The sequence below is a fragment of the Oncorhynchus tshawytscha genome, unplaced genomic scaffold (assembly GCF_018296145.1).
Source record: "Oncorhynchus tshawytscha isolate Ot180627B unplaced genomic scaffold, Otsh_v2.0 Un_contig_107_pilon_pilon, whole genome shotgun sequence".
NCBI classification, from domain to species: domain Eukaryota; kingdom Metazoa; phylum Chordata; class Actinopteri; order Salmoniformes; family Salmonidae; genus Oncorhynchus; species Oncorhynchus tshawytscha.
Window position 1 is genome coordinate 288,967 of NW_024609712.1, and position 20,414 is coordinate 309,380.

The following is a 20,414-nucleotide window of genomic DNA, read 5'->3' on the forward strand; positions in this document are numbered from 1 at the left end:
GAGGTTATTCCACGTTCCTGATTAATGTTCCTGATAAATGAGATTATTCAGTGTTCCTGATAAATGAGGTTATTCCACGTTCCTGATAAAGGAGGTTATTCCACGTTCCTGATAAATGAGTTTATTCCATGTTCCTGATAAATGAGGTATTTCCATGTTCCTGATAAAGGAGGTTTTCTGTGTTCCTGATAAATTAGGTTATTCCGTTTTCCTGATAAATTAGGTTATTCTGTTTTCCTGATAAATTAGGTTATTCCACGTTCCTGTTAATGAGATTATTCCATGTTCCTGATACATTAGATTATTCTGTGTTCCTGATAAATGAGATTATTCCATGTTTCTGATAAATGAAGTTACTCAATGTTCCTGATAAATGAGGTTATTCGGTCTTCCTGATAAATGAGGTTATTCGGTCTTCCTGATAAATGAGGTTATTCGGTCTTCCTGATAAATGAGGTTATTCAGTCTGCCTGATAAATTAGGTTGCAAATCGACATGATTGATCAGTTGCGTGAACTTTCTTCTTTCTTTAATGAGAAATGGAGAATAGTTTTGCAAAAGCTGAAACATACTAAATTAATATAGGCCTATTCAATTGTGATATATATTGATATGCGATTCATAACACCTTAAATCGTGATATTGCATATAGCCTAGTATGTAGCCTAGACGATGTAGCAGGCCTATTGTAATTGACTGTCTGTATTATCTTAGGCTACTTCTAATCTATTCACAAAGAGTCATGTTACTTTGCTAAATGTAATAGGCTACTGATGCGAGACAGAGTAAAATATTAAGCTTGCGTTAACAAATCTTGTTGGTGGGTTTTATTTTCTGTCTGTGGCTTTCATATAAACATAAACTATTTAATAAATCGAACTGATGAGCGCACGTTATTTCCCATATGGCGGGCTATAATAGCAAGCGCTCAGGCTAAAGCTCCTGCAAACCGCCTGTAAATCAAAGCACGTCTAATGAATTGATCCCCATAACGTTGTCCCCATATTCTTCACCTATTTATTTGACGTGAACGGGTGTTGATAGATTATTAGCATTAGCATGTATTAAAGGCCACGTGTATCAGTTGTAGATGCTGTGCAAACATGTCCCTTTATGGCAGATAACGCAGAACAACTGATTGTCAATCTGAGATCGCAGGCATGTTCCCTCAGAATACATGTGCAATCAAAGTATTGCATAGCCTGCAGTTACTGCCCCTGGACGCTTAATCTATCCATCCGTTTGTTGAATCTGGAAAAGTATTTTGGACTCTTCAACCCTCCTGAAGTCGTTTAATTCAAAGCACGTGTCCGTTTGAAGGTGTGCAATTGGCTTGTGAGGCATGTATGGAATTCCCAGATGTCTATGAAATTCAAGGCGTCTCTGGTAGGCCCTGTAGGCTAGTGTGAGGTGGTGGAGTATACAGCCAGCATATATGAAAGTCTCCTATACACAGCTTGCTTTTATGGACACAGTCACTGCAGAATCACAAAAAAAGTTCCAAAACGCAAAATAGAGTTATGTGACAACTAAAAACCTGAATGCAAAAGATAAACCTAGTCCTTAGCCTACCTAAGAACACAACTTGCTTATATGAACATCCAAGCTGTTCCCGTTGACAAGCAAAATAGCTTAATTTGAAGTCAACAAACTCTCTCCAACTCAGAAATGTAATACAACTAAGAGCAAGTATACGTTCCTGTGTTTGAGGAGAGGAGTTGGTAACGGACACGACGCAGAGAGAGGCACCGAATGAAACCTATTCTGAACAGATGTTAGTATTTTACAAAAGTCACGTGAAATGAACAGATGTTGTTGTAGAACAGGGACTCGCCTTGGTTCGAGAGCATTCCTCGACAGAAAGGCTTCGAAATAAGATCGGAGAGAAGCATTAGCGTTCTATTCACAACAAAAAACGACTCAGCACATCGTGTGGGTGATAATAGATTACCACGGGCCTCACCTGCGATGGAACCTCGGTCTACGTCCCATAGGAAATCTATCAAACTAAAATGGACGGTTCCAACCGCGCAGGAATTTGCTGGAGATGGGGGTAAGAGAATATAGCATTTGTTTTATATGTGCTGGGAGAAGGCCTAAAGCAATCGACGTCAATGTTGTTAACCAGTATTATGTAAGTTGTTTTGATAATGGCAGGATGCAATACCGTATCCCAGTGGTTGTTGGAAAGACGCCAAATAACGTCTGATAGTTATTGAAACGCGCTTATCTATTGAGATGGTGAATATAATATAGGCCAGGCCTGTGTGGAATTGTACTTTGGTACAAAGGGTTAGTCTGAAATGGGCCTTCAATACGACCTGCAGTGAGTTTCCTGCTCTTCGTTGACTGCTAAACCTTAGCCAGTACTTTGCAGAGTTTCTTTTCTTAGAAAATCGGGATGCAAAATGCTACCTCTTTGTTAGAAAATGGGGACGTAAAATGTTCGATGACAAATATGTGGTTTTGAAAAGGACAAGAAAATAAAATCAATCTATCATAAATCAATATAATACAGACTATTGTCTGTGTTGACCAATAACGGAATGTTTTCTATAAGGGTTGAAGTAATTGTGATGTTCCTAATAAGCAAATGATAGGCCTACCGAATATATCATTTAAATGCAATGTAAGAATGAAATAACGTGATTTTAAAAGAAAGATGTGAGATAATCCCACATCCCTGTAGTCTCGGTTTATATCACTGGGTGCCAATAACTGCATCAGAAAATGAGTCTTGAATAACTAACTGCATACAGTGGTAACAGTTGTTCATTATCTCCAGAATGCATTCCTTCCTTCGAGGATATATGGCTTTCTGATACTGTATGTACTATTCTATATTCAGTTCATTCGTTTCTTAATAGGATTTGGCCCAAAGTAAATTACATAAAATAATATTTTGGCCTAAAATACATTTTATCAAATTGTTATTTATAATTATACACAATTTATTATGATGAATATTATGATTGTTATTATTATTATTATTATTATTATTATAATATAATTGACACACAAATGGGGGGAGGGGTGCCTGAGTTCTGATATAGCAGGGGACTAGGTCAAGTGGACAGTTTAAAGAATGGCTGTGACATACGTGAGAACAGGTGGAGTATAGACCTATTCTACCATGAGAACAGGTGGAGTATAGACCTATTCTACCATGAGAACAGGTGGAGTATAGACCTATTCTACCATGAGAATGGGTGGAGTATAGACCTATTCTACCATGAGAACAGGTGGAGTACAGACCTATTCTACCATGAGAACAGGTGGAGTATAGACCTATTCTACCATGAGAACAGGTGGAGTACAGACCTATTCTACCATGAGAACAGGTGGAGTATAGACCTATTCTACCATGAGAACAGGTGGAGTATAGACCTATTCTACCATGAGAACAGGTGGAGTATAGACCTATTCTACCATGAGAACAGGTGGAGTATAGACCTATTCTACCATGAGAACAGGTGGAGTATAGACCTATTCTACCATGAGAACAGGTGGAGTATAGACCTATTCTACCATGAGAACAGGTGGAGTATAGACCTATTCTACCATAGCCCGCTTTCCTAATAGCACACAATCCTTTCATGAATAGCATAATCTACTATTCCAATGACGCTATTTTCAATGGCTAAATATGTACACACCCATTATAAATGTTGTGAAACATATAAACATTCTCAATGGCCAAGTCGTTCAGGGCCGCATCAAAACTTTCCGTGGTGAAGAACAGGACAAGTCGGTCCAGGCCGCATCAAAACTTTCCGTGGTGAAGGACAGGACAAGTCGGTCCAGGCAGCATTAAAACTTTCCGTGTTGAAGAGCAGGACAAGTCGGTCCAGGCCGCATCAAAACTTTCCGTGGTGAAGGACAGGACAAGTCGGTCCAGGCAGCATTAAAACTTTCCGTGGTGAAGGACAGGACAAGTCGGTCCAGGCAGCATTAAAACTTTCCGTGGTGAAGAACAGGACAAGTCGGTCCAGGCCGCATCAAAACTTTCCGTGGTGAAGGACAGGACAAGTCGGTCCAGGCAGCATTAAAACTTTCCGTGTTGAAGGCCTACTTGTATTTTTCCTTCCCTTTTCCTTTATGATTGTTATCCCGTTCTGTTGTGAATGTTGTATTATATGTTTTCTATAATTTTATGAATAGTTAATGCAATAAACATTGCTGTAACATGAAGTGAGTCGGTAGATGCAACTTGATCATAATGGGGCGGCAGGTAGCCTAGTGGTCAGTAGGTCAGTAGTTGGACTAGTAACCGAATGGTTGCAAGAACAAATCCCGGAGCTGACAATGTACAAATCTGTCGTTCTGCCCCTGAACAAGGCAGGTAACCCACTGTTCCTAGGCCGTCATTGAAAATAAGAATTTGTTCTTAACTGACCTGCCTAGTTAAATAAAGGGAAGATTACAAATAATAATATTGACAACCCAGTGGGCACGCCACGTCATTTCAACGTGGACAATTGGGTAATATTTGGTTGAGACGTTGATGAGATTACAACCTTTATTTTCCCACTCAAAAATACACCCAAAAGATAGTTGAATTTCCAATGTGTTGTCACTATGCGTACAAAACGTACAAAATCATTTTAGACCCAAGCCACCCTCTGTACCCGGACTTTGAACTACTCCCCTCTGGGCGCAGGTATAGGGCACCCCTCAGCAGGAAAAACAGAACTAGACAGTCATTTGTGGTGTGATATAGGTGTGTGTGATATCCCTCCTAAATATCTCGGGCTAATGTTCCTATCGACACAGTAAGGCCAGCAGGCTAGTTTTTAAATATATATATATATATATTGGTATGTAACTGTTATGAAAGTTGTATTGTGAATTTAGTTTTGTATTTAAACGCTGCTTTAAACGTGTACATGGCACTGCAACACAGTTTGCCCATGGGGATTATAAAGTCAGTAAGTAAGTAACTACCACGAAATTCCAATCGAAAAACAATGTCAGATGTTTTGGTTTAATTGTCAACCAAATGTCTATGCACTTTAAAACATTTTTAAAAGCACAGCAAAATTAAAATGGGAATTCAATTTGAAATATATATTTTATTTATTCAGCATTAAGGTGTTATCACTGTGTTTAATATATTAGCAGAACCGAATGACCGGGATTGCAGTTGAGATGACATTAAAAGTACATGGCGCAAGTGATCGTTAGAGATTCTGCGCAGATTATTACAGCAATTGTGAAGCTCTAAACAGACCTGCATAGGTCACGCATGCTATCTTCAACATGCACACGTTATAATGTTTACACAAGAATACATGTATAGGTCATGCATGCTATCTTCAACATGCACACGTTATATGTTTACACAAGAATACATGTATAGGTCATGCATGCTATCTTCAACATGCACACGTTATATGTTTACACAAGAATACATGTATAGGTCATGCATGCTATCTTCAACATGCACGGGTTATATGTTTACACAAGAAGACATGTATAGGTCATGCATGCTATCTTCAACATGCACGGGTTATATGTTTACACAAGAATACATGTATAGGTCATGCATGCTATCTTCAACATGCACGCGTTATATGTTTACACAAGAATACATGTATAGGTCACGCATGCTATCTTCAACATGCACGGGTTATATGTTTACACAAGAATACATGTATAGGTCACGCATGCTATCTTCAACATGCACGTGTTATATGATTACACAAGAAGACATGTATAGTTACAGTAGCCTCAATGTGGCCATGGATGTGTGACTAATTTTAATGTTGAATGTTACATTCGTTTGTAAAAATAGCCTTAACTTAATATTACAAATGTAATATTGAATTGTCTTTGGTTGACAATGCAACCAGATATCAACATTTAAAGGAGATGTATCTACTGCTTGGATAGTTCCATCTGAACCACTGGCTTAATCACAGTCTTTCACTTATATTTTTGGTTGAGTTAGAGAGGTGAATCCAACATACAGTGTAATTTGTTAACTTGTGGACAAATTAATATGCAATTTGTTGTATTTCAAAAGTGATATTGATTAGTCTTTGGTTGTCAACACAACCAAATATCAGCATATGAGATATGCACCTTCTGCTTGGATAGTTTCATCTGTGCCACTGACTTAGTCTGGCTTTAATTACAGTTGTCTACAATGAATCATTGATATGTTGTATTCATGTCTCCATTTCATCCAAAAATCTAATTTAAAGAATAGGACTAAATCAAATAAAATCAAACTTTAAATGCACTTTAAAAAGTTTGATTTGATTTAGGCCTATTCTTTAACACAGATGTAGGTTAAAACCCTGGATGGGAGACCAAAGAGTAGCTGTAGATAGATACATCAATCCTCCAGTAGGAGGTGCTGCCCAGTGGAGTTAAGTTGAAGATCTGACGTTGTTTTGAAGGTACACGGTCAATCCATATTTTATCCAAGGTTTGTCTATGTTGAAGTTTGTTTACCATGATGACATAATCCTGTAGTTCAAATTTCACCCTTAAAACAACAGTTTTAAGTTTTACTTTTTTCAAATCCAATGTATTTTCCACATAGATTCCACATCACAATACCTTCACAAATTACGTTGAATCAACCTTGATTCAACCACTTTGTGACCAGTGGGGAACTTCAATTTCCACTATATCCTCGCTGATTATTCAGCAATAATATGTAAAGTGATAATATGCTTGAAAAATATAATTGATTGACGAATGTAACAATTTAGATTGAATGGAAATATCTGACAGAATACATTGCATTGACGAATAGACTATGACGAATAGACTATGGATATATTGCAGGGCAATGGACTTGACGATATTTTGTTTGGTGGATTTAACTGTGGGCCACATGTGCAGACTGCAGAGCTGAGACCTAGTGGCATCCCAAATAGAAACAGGTACAGACTGCAGAGCTATAAGACCTAGTGGCATCCCAAATAGAAACAGGTACAGACTGCAGAGCTAAGACCTAGTGGCATCCCAATAAGAAACACGTGCAGACTGCAGAGCTAAGACCTAGTGGCATCCCAATAAGAAACAGGTGCAGACTGCAGAGCTGAGACCTAGTGGCATCCCAATAAGAAACAGGTGCAGACTGCAGAGCTAAGACCTAGTGGCATCCCAATAAGAAACAGGTGCAGACTGCAGAGCTAAGACCTAGTGGCATCCCAATAAGAAACAGGTGCAGACTGCAGAGCTAAGACCTAGTGGCATCCTGATAAGAAACAGGTACAGACTGCAGAGCTATAAGACCTAGTGGCATCCCAATAAGAAACAGGTACAGACTGCAGAGCTATAAGACCTAGTGGCATCCCAATAAGAAACAGGTACAGACTGCAGAGCTATAAGACCTAGTGGCATCCCAATAAGAAACAGGTACAGACTGCAGAGCTGAGACCTAGTGGCATCCCAATAAGAAACAGGTGCAGACTGCAGAGCTATAAGACCTAGTGGCATCCCAATAAGAAACAGGTGCAGACTGCAGAGCTATAAGACCTAGTGGCATCCCAATAAGAAACAGGTGCAGACTGCAGAGCTACGACCTAGTGGCATCCCAATAAGAAACAGGTGCAGACTGCAGAGCTAAGACCTAGTGGCATCCCAATAAGAAACAGGTGCAGACTGCAGAGCTGAGACCTAGTGGCATCCCAATAAGAAAAAGGTACAGACTGCAGAGCTGAGACCTAGTGGCATCCCAATAAGAAACAGGTGCAGACTGCAGAGCTATAAGACCTAGTGGCATCCTGATAAGAAACAGGTGCAGACTGCAGAGCTAAGACCTAGTGGCATCCCAATAAGAAACAGGTACAGACTGCAAAGCTAAGACCTAGTGGCATCCCAATAAGAAACAGGTGCAGACTGCAGAGCTGAGACCTAGTGGCATCCCAATAAGAAACAGGTGCAGACTGCAGAGCTATAAGACCTAGTGGCATCCTGATAAGAAACAGGTGCAGACTGCAGAGCTAAGACCTAGTGGCATCCCAGTGGCATAAGAAACAGGTGCAGACTGCAGAGCTGAGACCTAGTGGCATCCCAATAAGAAACAGGTGCAGACTGCAGACTGCAGAGCATCCCAATAAGACAGACTGCAGAGCTATAAGACCCAGTGGCATCCCAATAAGAAACAGGTGCAGACTGCAGAGCTATAAGACCTAGTGGCATCCCAATAAGAAACAGGTGCAGACTGCAGAGCAGACCTAGTGGCATCCCAATAAGAAACAGGTGCAGACTGAGCTGAGACCTAGTGGCATCCCAATAAGAAACAGGTACAGACTGCAGAGCTGAGACCTAGTGGCATCCCAATAAGAAACAGGTGCAGACTGCAGAGCTGAGACCTAGTGGCATCCCAATAAGAAACAGGTGCAGACTGCAAAGCTAAGACCTAGTGGCATCCCAATAAGAAACAGGTGCAGACTGCAAAGCACTCCAACTATGTGAGGATTCAACAAAGGACCGGTGCAGACCAGGGCTGGAGATAAGATCAAAGATACAGTATTTCAATCCAGACAAGGCTTTGGTAGACAGGAGACCACACACACACACACACACACACACACACACACACACACACACACACACACACACACACACACACACACACACACACACACACACACACACACACACACACCCTGAGGTTGTAAGTCTGCTGATTGTTTGAATATTGAAAATCTATGAATAATTAATTAACGAAACCCCTCATATTCAGTCCAGATGTGCTGCTCTACAAGATAAATATCTAACATTGCAATAATTAATTTGGTGTTGTCCACATATAGTTGCTATACACCAGCTTACATTGACACATCCTCCAGTGTCAGAGAGATCACCTCAGGGTCTCTGAAAAAGAAAGGACCTGTCTCATTGGTTCCTGCACTCTTAGCTGTATATTATGGAAGGTAAGACAGAGACACAAAGCTATGATTATTATTACAGACAAAGTGAGACTCATCCAGCAGAAATGAAGAGTAAGGCCCCTGGTTGCATCCCAAATGGTACCCTATTGCCTATATAGTGCATCCTTTTTATCTATGGACCCTGGTCAAAAGTATTGCACTATATAGGGAATAGAGGGCCATTTGAGACTCCCACCATCTCCCCTGTAGCTCTGTACTGTTCTAGAAGGTAAGGGGAGGGCTTGTTGAATATGCTTTGCTGTTGTAGGAGCAGTGTGGATGTGTGCCAAATGTCTTCCTATTGCCTGTATAGTGTATTATTTTTGACCTGGTTAAAAGTAGTGCACTATATAGGGAATAGTGTTCCATTTGAGTCACAACCTCTAGCTGCCTTGTGCTTTACAATGAAAAACCCTGAGAGCTGTGTGGAAAGGCAAGATGTCTATGAGGTTTACTAAGTGGAAGAAGCTCTGACATGGCATGAGTTGTTTCTGTATTTATTCACTTACTTACATGCATTTACCAGGTAAGGTGTTTGAAAACATATAGTTACAACAACAACTTGGGGAGGAGGATAGGACAGGGATTGAATGAGCCCATTGGAAGCTGGGAATGAGTAGAGGTGCACATCCACAGTGCACTAAATGTACGATTTCAGCACTGAGACTAAAGCCTATATCTTTATTGTGTCATTCAACTGGAGAATGTTTGAGTAAGTAGTAGTCATTTTGATAAGCAGGCGTATTCATGAAAGCAGTGCTGTACAATACGACAGATGGGGATGACTGAACCTTTCCATTCCCGAAGAGATGGACAAAGTATTGCCTGACTGGATGACCAATGAAAAATCTATTCGGTCTTTTCCTCCAAGGCCTTTTCATGTTTGATTTACAGATCTCAGATCATTGTTTCAGTATAACTGAAACCATATTGAGTCAGTTCCAAATGGCCCCCTATTCCCACATACTGTAGTGCACTACTTTTGACCAGGGCTCATAGGACTCTTGTCAAAAGTAGTGCACTATGTAGGGAATATGGTGTAATTATTTGACCCATATCATGTCAGCCTTGGAGGAAAGCTTGTTTTCATTAGGATTTCCCTTGGATTTGTGAATCGATGTATAGCTGGAGAGAGAGAGAGCTGCTTTTCTCTCAGGTGGGTTGGTGAGAGAGTTCATCAGAAGGGGATCATGGTGCTCTCCCAGAAGCTTGGCTGGTGCCTAATTGTGAATTCAGACAAACAAAAGGTGTGATGGGTTCGCAGTCAAATCCATGTCGCATGAAGCTCTTTTTCACTGCATCAGGAATAGCGTACACGGACGTTTTGGCTTTGCAGCCTTCATCAGTGTGAAGAGAGAAAATGAAGCAGACCAGTTAGACTGGCCTTTTTATAAGTCACATGTCCTTACAATACAATCAAAGAATACAGACATTTTTAGAGAAATGTTCCAGAAATAGATGATCAAATTAGGCTTTTTGAGGAAAAGTCAACATGACTTTCAGGTAGGTCTCAAATAACCAATACAATCTAATTTGGCAGTCGATGTATAAAGTTATGGTAAATTAAATACCTTCTTGCTACACTTTGCATTGTTTAGTTTAATGAGCTATGTTGAGAGAGAATTGACTAAAGCAAGATTTGCATACTTAATTTGCTGGTCAGAGGAAAGGCCAATTCATTTGGCCCCTCAATTGAATTGGCCTTTCCTCTGACCAGCAAATTAAGTATGCAAATCTTGCTTTAGTCAATCTGAAGGCACACAGTATGTTTGAGTTGGCAAATGACAGATTCCAGCACAACAATTCACCAAGAATAAAATGTCTGAATCAAATCATAACAGGTCAGTGTTTCATCACAGTGAATGGTACATAGGTAATCCAAAGTGACTGAGTAATTGAAACGTGGCATCAGATTGCGTCCAGAGCCCTGCGTTCTCCCTTCATAGCTGCCCAGAGAACAGGCTAAATGACTGGTTCACCACTGCACCTTGTGCTTACGCTAGCTGTGTGCGCCGTGTGCCACCCAGGCTGCAGACAAGACACGGATCAGGGTGCTTTCTGGGGAATACACAATGATGTCACAGACAGGAAATGGCTGGGAATGACTTGGCACCTTGAGGTAGCTGGCTCGCCCCCCATTGGCTCAGAGGCCACCCTGGAATAATAAACAAGCAATCAGGAGGCAGCACGAGAGTACACAAAGGCACTGCAGACGTTCATGGATGATAAAGGCTGATTTTTCATTTGAGGGGGATGATTATTTGTGTTCTCCGGTAAATACAGGGCCCCTCATAGGAGGCGTAAACACACATATGAAGGGAAAAGCGGTTTCGGCCCCAAACACAATGATTTAAAATGTTCTTGTTTATGTCCAACCATGATTAATATAGGCTGCTATATATTTAACCAGAGTTACAGTTTTGAGAGCGTAGCAGAAATGTGATTTTCTGGGGAAGCAGAGAGAAACACCTCCTTGGTAAATGTGAACTGTTTGGCTCTTAAAACTGTTTCAGTCTTTTGGATGTGTTATCATACCACCTTCACATCCAGCCAGTCTGCACAACGCCGCTAGTCCTACAACACATGTGGCGATGGTTTGAGTCATGTTTCCAATGCATTTGTAGTCAAATCAGATCATGTCAAAGGGATTCTGTGCACTATATTTTAAGAATTGAAAGGAAGTTACTTTAGGGAAAGGGAAAGGGGGATACCTAGTCAGTTGTACAACTGAATGTCTTCAACTGAAATGTATCTTCCACATTTAACCCAACCCCTCTGAATCAGAGAGGTGCCGGGGGCTGCCTTAATCAACATCCACGTCTTCGGCACCCGGGGAACAGTGGGTTAACTGCCTTGCTCAGTGGCAGAACAACAGATTTTTACCTTTAACATGGGCCTGTGATGTATTTTACTGAACAAGTGCCTCAGGGTCGGCCAGGAGAATGTCAAATGGGGTGCCTACCGTACAGTAATATTAGTTTGTTAATGAGGTAGTTTCAACCGTACAGTAATATTAGTTTGTTAGTGAGGTAGTTTCAACCGTACAGTAATATTAGTTTGTTAGTGAGGTAGTTTCAACCGTACAGTAATATTAGTTTGTTAGTGAGGTAGTTTCAACCGTACAGTAATATTAGTTTGTTAGTGAGGTAGTTTCAACCGTACAGTAATATTAGTTTGTTAGTGAGGTAGTTTCAACCGTACAGTAATATTAGTTTGTTAGTGAGGTAGTTTCAACCGTACAGTAATATTAGTTTGTTAGTGAGGTAGTTTCAACCGTACAGTAATATTAGTTTGTTAGTGAGGTAGTTTCAACCGTACAGTAATATTAGTTTGTTAGTGAGGTAGTTTCAACCGTACAGTAATATTAGTTTGTTAGTGAGGTAGTTTCAACCGTACAGTAATATTAGTTTGTTAGTGAGGTAGTTTCAACCGTACAGTAATATTAGTTTGTTAGTGAGGTAGTTTCAACCGTACAGTAATATTAGTTTGTTAGTGAGGTAGTTTCAATCGTACAGTAATATTAGTTTGTTAGTGAGGTAGTTTTTAATGTACAGTAGTATTAGTTTGTTAATGAGGTAGTTTCTACCGTACAGTAATATTAGTTTGTTAGTGAGGTAGTTTCAACCGTACAGTAATATTAGTTTGTTAGTGAGGTAGTTTCTACCGTACAGTAGTATTAGTTTGTTAGTGAGGTAGTTTCAACCGTACAGTAATATTAGTTTGTTAGTGTACTTCCGTAGTGTTTGCTATGTACTTCCGGCGCCGACAGAGATGGCCGCCTCGCTTCGCGTTCCTAGGAAACTATGCAGTTTTTGTTTTTTTACGTGTTATTTCTTACACTAGTACCCCAGGTCATCTTAGGTTTCTTTACATACAGCCGACAAGAACTACTGAATATAAGATCAGCGTCAACTCACCATCAGTACGACCAAGAATATGTTTTTCGCGATGCGGATCCTGAGTTCTGCCTTACAACCAGTGTAACCGAGTGGATCACATGCAGCGACCAAAAAAAAAAAAACGACTCAGAAAAAGAGGGAAACGAAGCGGTCTTCTGGTCAGACTCCGGAGACGGGCACATCGTGCACCACTCCCCAGCATTCTTCTTGCCAATGTCCAGTCTCTTGACAACAAGGTTGATGAAATCCGAGCAAGGGTAGCATTCCAGAGGGACATCAGAGACTGTAACGTTCTCTGCTTCACGGAAACATGGCTCACCGGAGAGACGCAATCCGAAGCGGTGCAGCCAGCGGGTTTCTCCACGCATCGCGCCGACAGAAACAAACATCTCTCTGGTAAGAAGACGGGCGGGGGCGTATGCCTTATGGCCAACGTGACATGGTGTGATGAAGGAAACATACAGGAACTCAAATCCTTCTGTTCACCTGATTTAGAATTCCTCACAATCAAATGTAGACCGCATTATCTACCAAGAGAATTCTCTTCGATTATAATCACAGCCGTATATATCCCCCCAAGCAGACACATCGATGGCTCTGAACGAACTTTATTTAACTCTCTGCAAACTGGAAACGATTTATCCGGAGGCTGCATTCATTGTAGCTGGGGATTTTAACAAGGCTAATCTGAAAACAAGACTCCCTAAATTTTATCAGCATATTGATTGCGCAACCAGGGGTGGAAAGACCCTGGATCATTGTTACTCTAACTTCCGCGACGCATATAAGGCCCTGCCCCGCCCCCCTTTCGGAAAAGCTGACCACGACTCCATTTTGTTGATCCCTGCCTACAGACAGAAACTAAAACAAGAAGCTCCCACGCTGAGGTCTGTCCAACGCTGGTCCGACCAAGCCGACTCCACACTCCAAGACTGCTTCCATCACGTGGACTGGGAGATGTTTCGTATTGCGTCAGACAACAACATTGACGAATACGCTGATACGGTGTGCGAGTTCATTAGAACGTGCGTTGAAGATGTCGTTCCCATAGCAACGATTAAAACATTCCCTAACCAGAAACCGTGGATTGATGGCAGCATTCGTGTGAAACTGAAGGCACGAACCACTGCTTTTAATCAGGGCAAGGTGTCTGGTAACATGACTGAATACAAACAGTGCAGCTATTCCCTCCGCAAGGCTATCAAACAAGCTAAGCGCCAGTACAGAGACAAAGTAGAATCTCAATTCAACGGCTCAGACACAAGAGGTATGTGGCAGGGTCTACAGTCAATCACGGACTACAGGAAGAAACCCAGCCCAGTCACGGACCAGGATGTCTTGCTCCCAGGCAGACTAAATAACTTTTTGCCCGCTTTGAGGACAATACAGTGCCACTGACACGGCCTGCAACGGAATCATGCGGTCTCTCCTTCACTGCAGCCGAAGTGAGTAAGACATTTAAACGTGTTAACCCTCGCAAGGCTGCAGGCCCAGACGGCATCCCCAGCCGCGCCCTCAGAGCATGCGCAGACCAGCTGGCCGGTGTGTTTACGGACATATTCAACCAATCCCTATACCAGTCTGCTGTTCCCACATGCTTCAAGAGGGCCACCATTGTTCCTGTTCCCAAGAAAGCTAAGGTAACTGAGCTAAACGACTACCGCCCCGTAGCACTCACATCCGTCATCATGAAGTGCTTTGAGAGACTAGTCAAGGACCATATCACCTCCACCCTACCTGACACCCTTGACCCACTCCAATTTGCTTACCGCCCAAATAGGTCCACAGACGATGCAATCTCAACCACACTGCACACTGCCCTAACCCATCTGGACAAGAGGAATACCTATGTGAGAATGCTGTTCATCGACTACAGCTCGGCATTCAACACCATAGTACCCTCCAAGCTCGTCATCAAGCTCGAGACCCTGGGTCTCGACCCCGCCCTGTGCAACTGGGTACTGGACTTCCTGACGGGCCGCCCCCAGGTGGTGAGGGTAGGCAACAACATCTCCTCCCCGCTGATCCTCAACACTGGGGCCCCACAAGGGTGCGTTCTGAGCCCCCTCCTGTACTCCCTGTTCACCCACGACTGCGTGGCCATGCACGCCTCCAACTCAATCATCAAGTTTGCGGACGACACAACAGTGGTAGGCTTGATTACCAACAACGACGAGACGGCCTACAGGGAGGAGGTGAGGGCCCTCGGAGTGTGGTGTCAGGAAAATAACCTCACACTCAACGTCAACAAAACTAAGGAGATGATTGTGGACTTCAGGAAACAGCAGAGGGAACACCCCCATCCACATCGATGGAACAGTAGTGGAGAGGGTAGCAAGTTTTAAGTTCCTCGGCATACACATCACAGACAAACTGAATTGGTCCACTCACACAGACAGCATCGTGAGGAAGGCGCAGCAGCGCCTCTTCAACCTCAGGAGGCTGAAGAAATTCGGCTTGTCACCAAAAGCACTCACAAACTTCTACAGATGCACAATCGAGAGCATCCTGGCGGGCTGTATCACCGCCTGGTATGGCAACTGCACCGCCCTCAACCGTAAGGCTCTCCAGAGGGTAGTGAGGTCTGCACAACGCATCACCGGGGGCAAACTACCTGCCCTCCAGGACACCTACACCACCCGATGCTACAGGAAGGCCATAAAGATCATCAAGGACATCAACCACCCGAGCCACTGCCTGTTCACCCCGCTGTCATCCAGAAGGCGAGGTCAGTACAGGTGCATCAAAGCTGGGACCGAGAGACTGAAAAACAGCTTCTATCTCAAGGCCATCAGACTGTTAAACAGCCACCACTAACATTGAGTGGCTACTGCCAACACACTGTCAATGACACTGACTCTACTCCAGCCACTTTAATCATGGGAATTGATGGGAAATTATGTAAATATATCACTAGCCACTTTAAACAATGCTACCTTATATAATGTTACTTACCCTACATTGTTCATCTCATATGCATACGTTGATACTGTACTCTATATCATCGACTGCATCCTTATGTAATACATGTATCACTAGCCACTTTAACTATGCCACTTGGTTTACATACTTATCTCATATGTATATACTGTACTCGATATCATCTACTGTATCTTGCCTATGCTGCTCTGTACCATCACTCATTCATATATCCTTATGTACATATTCTTTATCCCCTTACACTGTGTATAAGACAGTAGTTTTTTTTGGAATTGTTAGTTAGATTACTTGCTCGTTATTACTGCATTGTCGGAACTAGAAGCACAAGCATTTCGCTACACTCGCATTAACATCTGCTAACCATGTGTATGTGACAAATAAAATTTGATTTGATTTGATTTGATTTGAGGTAGTTTCAACCGTACAGTAATATTAGTTTGTTAGTGAGGTAGTTTCAACCGTACAGTAATATTAGTTTGTTAGTGAGGTAGTTTTTAATGTACAGTAGTATTAGTTTGTTAGTGAGGTAGTTTTTAATGTACAGTAATATTAGTTTGTTAATGAGGTAGTTTCTACTGTACAGTAATATTAGTTTGTTAGTGAGGTAGTTTTACCGTACAGTAGTATTCATTTGTCAGTGAGGTAGTATCTACCATACAGTAGTATTTGTTTGTTAGTGAGGTAGTTTCTACCATATAGTAATATTAGTTTGTTAGTGAGGTAGTATCTACCATACAGTAGTATTAGTTTGTTAATGAGGTAGTTTCTACCGTACAGTAATATTAGTTTGTTAGTGAGGTAGTTTTTACCGTACAGTAGTATTCATTTGTCAGTGAGGTAGTATCTACCATACAGTAGTATTTGTTTGTTAGTGAGGTAGTTTCTACCATATAGTAATATTAGTTTGTTAGTGAGGTAGTATCTACCATACAGTAGTATTTGTTTGTTAATGAGGTAGTTTCAATTGTACAGTAATATTAGTTTGTTAGTGAGGTAGTTTCTACCACACAGTAATATTAGTTTGTTAGTGAGGTAGTTTCTACTGCATAGTAATATTAGTTTGTTAGTGAGGTAGTATCTACCATACAGTAGTATTAGTTTGTTAGTGAGGTAGTTTCAACCTTAAAGTAGTATTAGTTTGTTTGTGAGGTAGTTTCAATCGTACAGTGATATTAGTTTGTTAGTGAGGTAGTTTCTACCGTACAGTAATATTAGTTTGCTAGTGAGGTAGTATCTACCATACAGTAGTATTAGTTTGTTAGTGAGGTAGTATCTACCATACAGTAGTATTAGTTTGTTAGTGAGGTAGTTTCAACCTTAAAGTAATATTAGTTTGTTTGTGAGGTAGTTTCAATCGTACAGTGATATTAGTTTGTTAGTGAGGTAGTTTCTACCGTACAGTAATATCAGTTTGTTAGCGAGGTAGTTTCTACTATACAGTAGTAATCATTTGTTAGTGAGGTAGTTTCAATCGTACAGTAATATTAGTTTGTTAGTGAGGTAGTTTCAATCGTACAGTAATATTAGTTTGTTAGTGAGGTAGTTTTTATAGTATAGTAATATTAGTTTGTTAGTGAGGTAGTTTTTATCGTATAGTAATATTAGTTTGTTAGTGAGGTAGTTTCAATCGTATAGTAATATTAGTTTGTTAGTGAGGTAGTTTTTATCGTATAGTAATATTAGTTTGCTAGTGAGGTAGTTTTTATCGTATAGTAATATTAGTTTCCTGGCCACCTCTCTTCCTGTCCTGCTATAGCCCGGTCCTGGCCCCCTCTCTTCCTGTCCTGGTTTAGCCCGGCCCTGTCCTGGCCTGGGGGTAATTAGCTAGTGTAATGACGGCGGCCATGGCCCCCCTATCCCTTAGGTTCCGCTCTCTCTCTCTTTCTCTCCCCGGGTGCTAATCCCCCTGCCTTCATTAACCTGCCGGCCCAACGTCCCCCACAACACAGCACATAGTGATACTCATGTCACCCTGATAACTGATGTGTTGTTACAGCATTACAATGATCTCCTTCTTCCGTCCTCCTAACATGTCAGGGAACTTTTTTTGCGAGCTATTTAATTGCGAGCTAATTTGGAACCAATCTCAACAAATGGGGGAGTATTAGAGGAAGCAGAGAAAATTGAGGCAGGCATGAGCTGAGCATGAGCTGAGGCATCTTGATCTTATGCAGAGGCTTGTTTCAGAGTTATAAACGCAAGGATGTTGTTTGAGTGATGATGGAAAATAGTCAATGGTATGTTTATTATTTTATTTATTTAACCAGGCAAGTCAGTTAAGATAAAACTATTATTTACAAAGACGGCCTACCCCGGCCAAACCCGGATGATGCTGGGCCAATTGTGCGCCGCTCTATAGGACTCCCAATAACGGGCAGTTGTGATACAGGAAGAAGCCACTGCTCCAAAACCACCATAAAAAAGCCAGACTATGGTTTGCAACTGCACATGGGGACAAAGATCATACTTTTTGTGAGAAATATCCTCTGGTTTGATGAAACAAAAATAGAACTGTTTGGCCATAATGACCATCGTTATGTTTGGAGGAAAAAGGGGGAGGCTTGCAAGCCGAAGAACACCATCCCAACCGTGAAGCACGGGGGTGGCAGCATCATGTTGTGGGGGTGCTTTACTGCAGGAGGGACTGGTGCACTTCACAAAATAGATGGCATCATGAGGTAGGAAAATTATGTGGATATATTGAAGCAATATCTCAAGACATCGGTCAGGAAGTTAAAGCTTGGTCACAAATGGGTCTTCCAAATGGACAATGACCCCAAGCATACTTCCAAAGTTGTGGAAAATGACTTAACGACAACAAAGTCAAGGTATTGGAGTGGCCATCACAAAGCCCTGACCTCAATCCCATAGAAATTTGTGGGCAGAACTGAAAAAGCGTGTGTGAGCAAGGAGGCCTACAAACCTGACTTTCTTTTTTTACCTTTATTTAACTATGCAAGTCAGTTAAGAACAAATTCTTATTTTCAATGACAGCCTAGGAACAGTGGGTTAACTGCCTGTTCAGGGGCAGAACGACAGATTTGTACCTTGTCAGCTCGGGGATTTGAAATTAAAACCTTTCGGTTACTAGTCCAACCCTCTAACCACTAGGCTACCCTGTCAGGAGGAATGGGCCAAAATTGTGGGACGCTTGTGGAAGGCTACCCGAAACGTTTGACCCTAGTTAACCAATATAAAGGCAATGCTACCAAATACTAACTGAGTGTATGTGTAATGGATGTGAAATGGCTAGCTAGTTAGAGGTGTTCGTGCTAAATAGTGTTTCAATCGGTGACGTCACTTGCTCTGGGACCTTGAAGTAGTAGTTCCCCTTGCTCTGCAAGGGCCGTGGCTTTTGTGGAGCGATGGGTAACGATCCTTCGTGGGTGACTGTTGATGATGTGTGCAGAGGGTCCCTGGTTCGCGCCCGGGTATGGGCGAGGGGACGTTATACTGTTACATATGTAAACTTCTGACCCAGTGGGAATGTGATGAAAGAAATAAAAGCTGAAATAAAAAATTCTCTCTACTATTATTCTGACATTTCACATTCTTAAAATAAAGTGGTGATCTTAACTGACCTAAGACAGGGAATTTTTACTAGGATTAAATGTCAGGAATTGTGAAAAATGGAGTTTAAATGTATTTGGCTAAGTTGTTTGTAAACTTCCGACTTAAGTTGTGTATGTATGTATGTATGTATGTATGTATGTATGTATGTATGTATGTATGTATGTATGTATGTACGTACGTACGTGTGTGTGTATATGATGCAATATTTAGGAATTGATACCCGCTAAAAAAAATATTGGGGGATTGGAAGTGTCTTCGGGTGTAGTTCTTACCATTATTTTTGGGGGACGTTTTATCTTTTGTTCTTTGTTTTGAGTGGTTGTTAGGGCGACAAGCCAGGCTTTAGTGTTCTAGTATCTATGAGTCACCAGCATCTCTGTCCTCATTTCCCAGCAGGGGCGTTTGTGAAGCAGGTCGTCAACAGGCTGACTCATCACATATGGCCCCAGAACCGTGTCCTTCTGCCAAGATGACACTACACAGGATATAGTCCACATCATCAGCCACCTGGTCAGGTGACCCTGATAACAACAACAACAACAACAAGGAACAAACAAAAGTTGATTGGATGGTGTAAGAGATGATCCTGACTGCAAGTTTCCATTGTGGTCCGACTGAATCTACCAATGGATATCCTGGTGTATCTGCTTCTGGACTGAACAGGGCTGGAGAGGACCACAGTTCCTCTCAACAAATAGGCCCACATCAATGAACTTCTCCAGATGAGACCGTGTGGAATACTGATGTGATACTCATACATGCAAAATGCTACTACAGGATAGAATAGCATGGAGAACTTTATGACACAAACAACAGTCATACTGAAGCTAACATGGACAAGTTTGCAATGATGCAATATTTAGGAATTGATACCCACAAAATAGTGGGTGGATGATCACTAGTTACAATAGGGAAATTGCACACACTTTCTTTTTAAGATTATATTTATAGATGTTATGTTTTACAAGTATTTTTTTGATTATGTTATAGCTTATAAATACCCATTTTTGCTTTTCTTTTATTTATTGAGAGAACATGTATGTTGGCACATTTTATTGTGAATATTAATATTTGGTGCTTGATGAGAAGTTATCTTCAAAAAGTTTTG

The 20,414-nt window shown here is 41.4% G+C and overlaps 1 long non-coding RNA gene across 1 annotated transcript; it reads left to right on the forward strand.

The window, feature by feature from the left end:
* The first annotated feature begins 1,709 nt into the window (after positions 1–1,709).
* Positions 1,710–20,119, forward strand: LOC121845611. The gene is made up of 2 exons (XR_006082656.1): positions 1,710–2,053; positions 19,700–20,119. It is a non-coding gene; the product is annotated as an uncharacterized LOC121845611 (long non-coding RNA).
* The last annotated feature ends 295 nt before the right edge of the window (positions 20,120–20,414 follow it).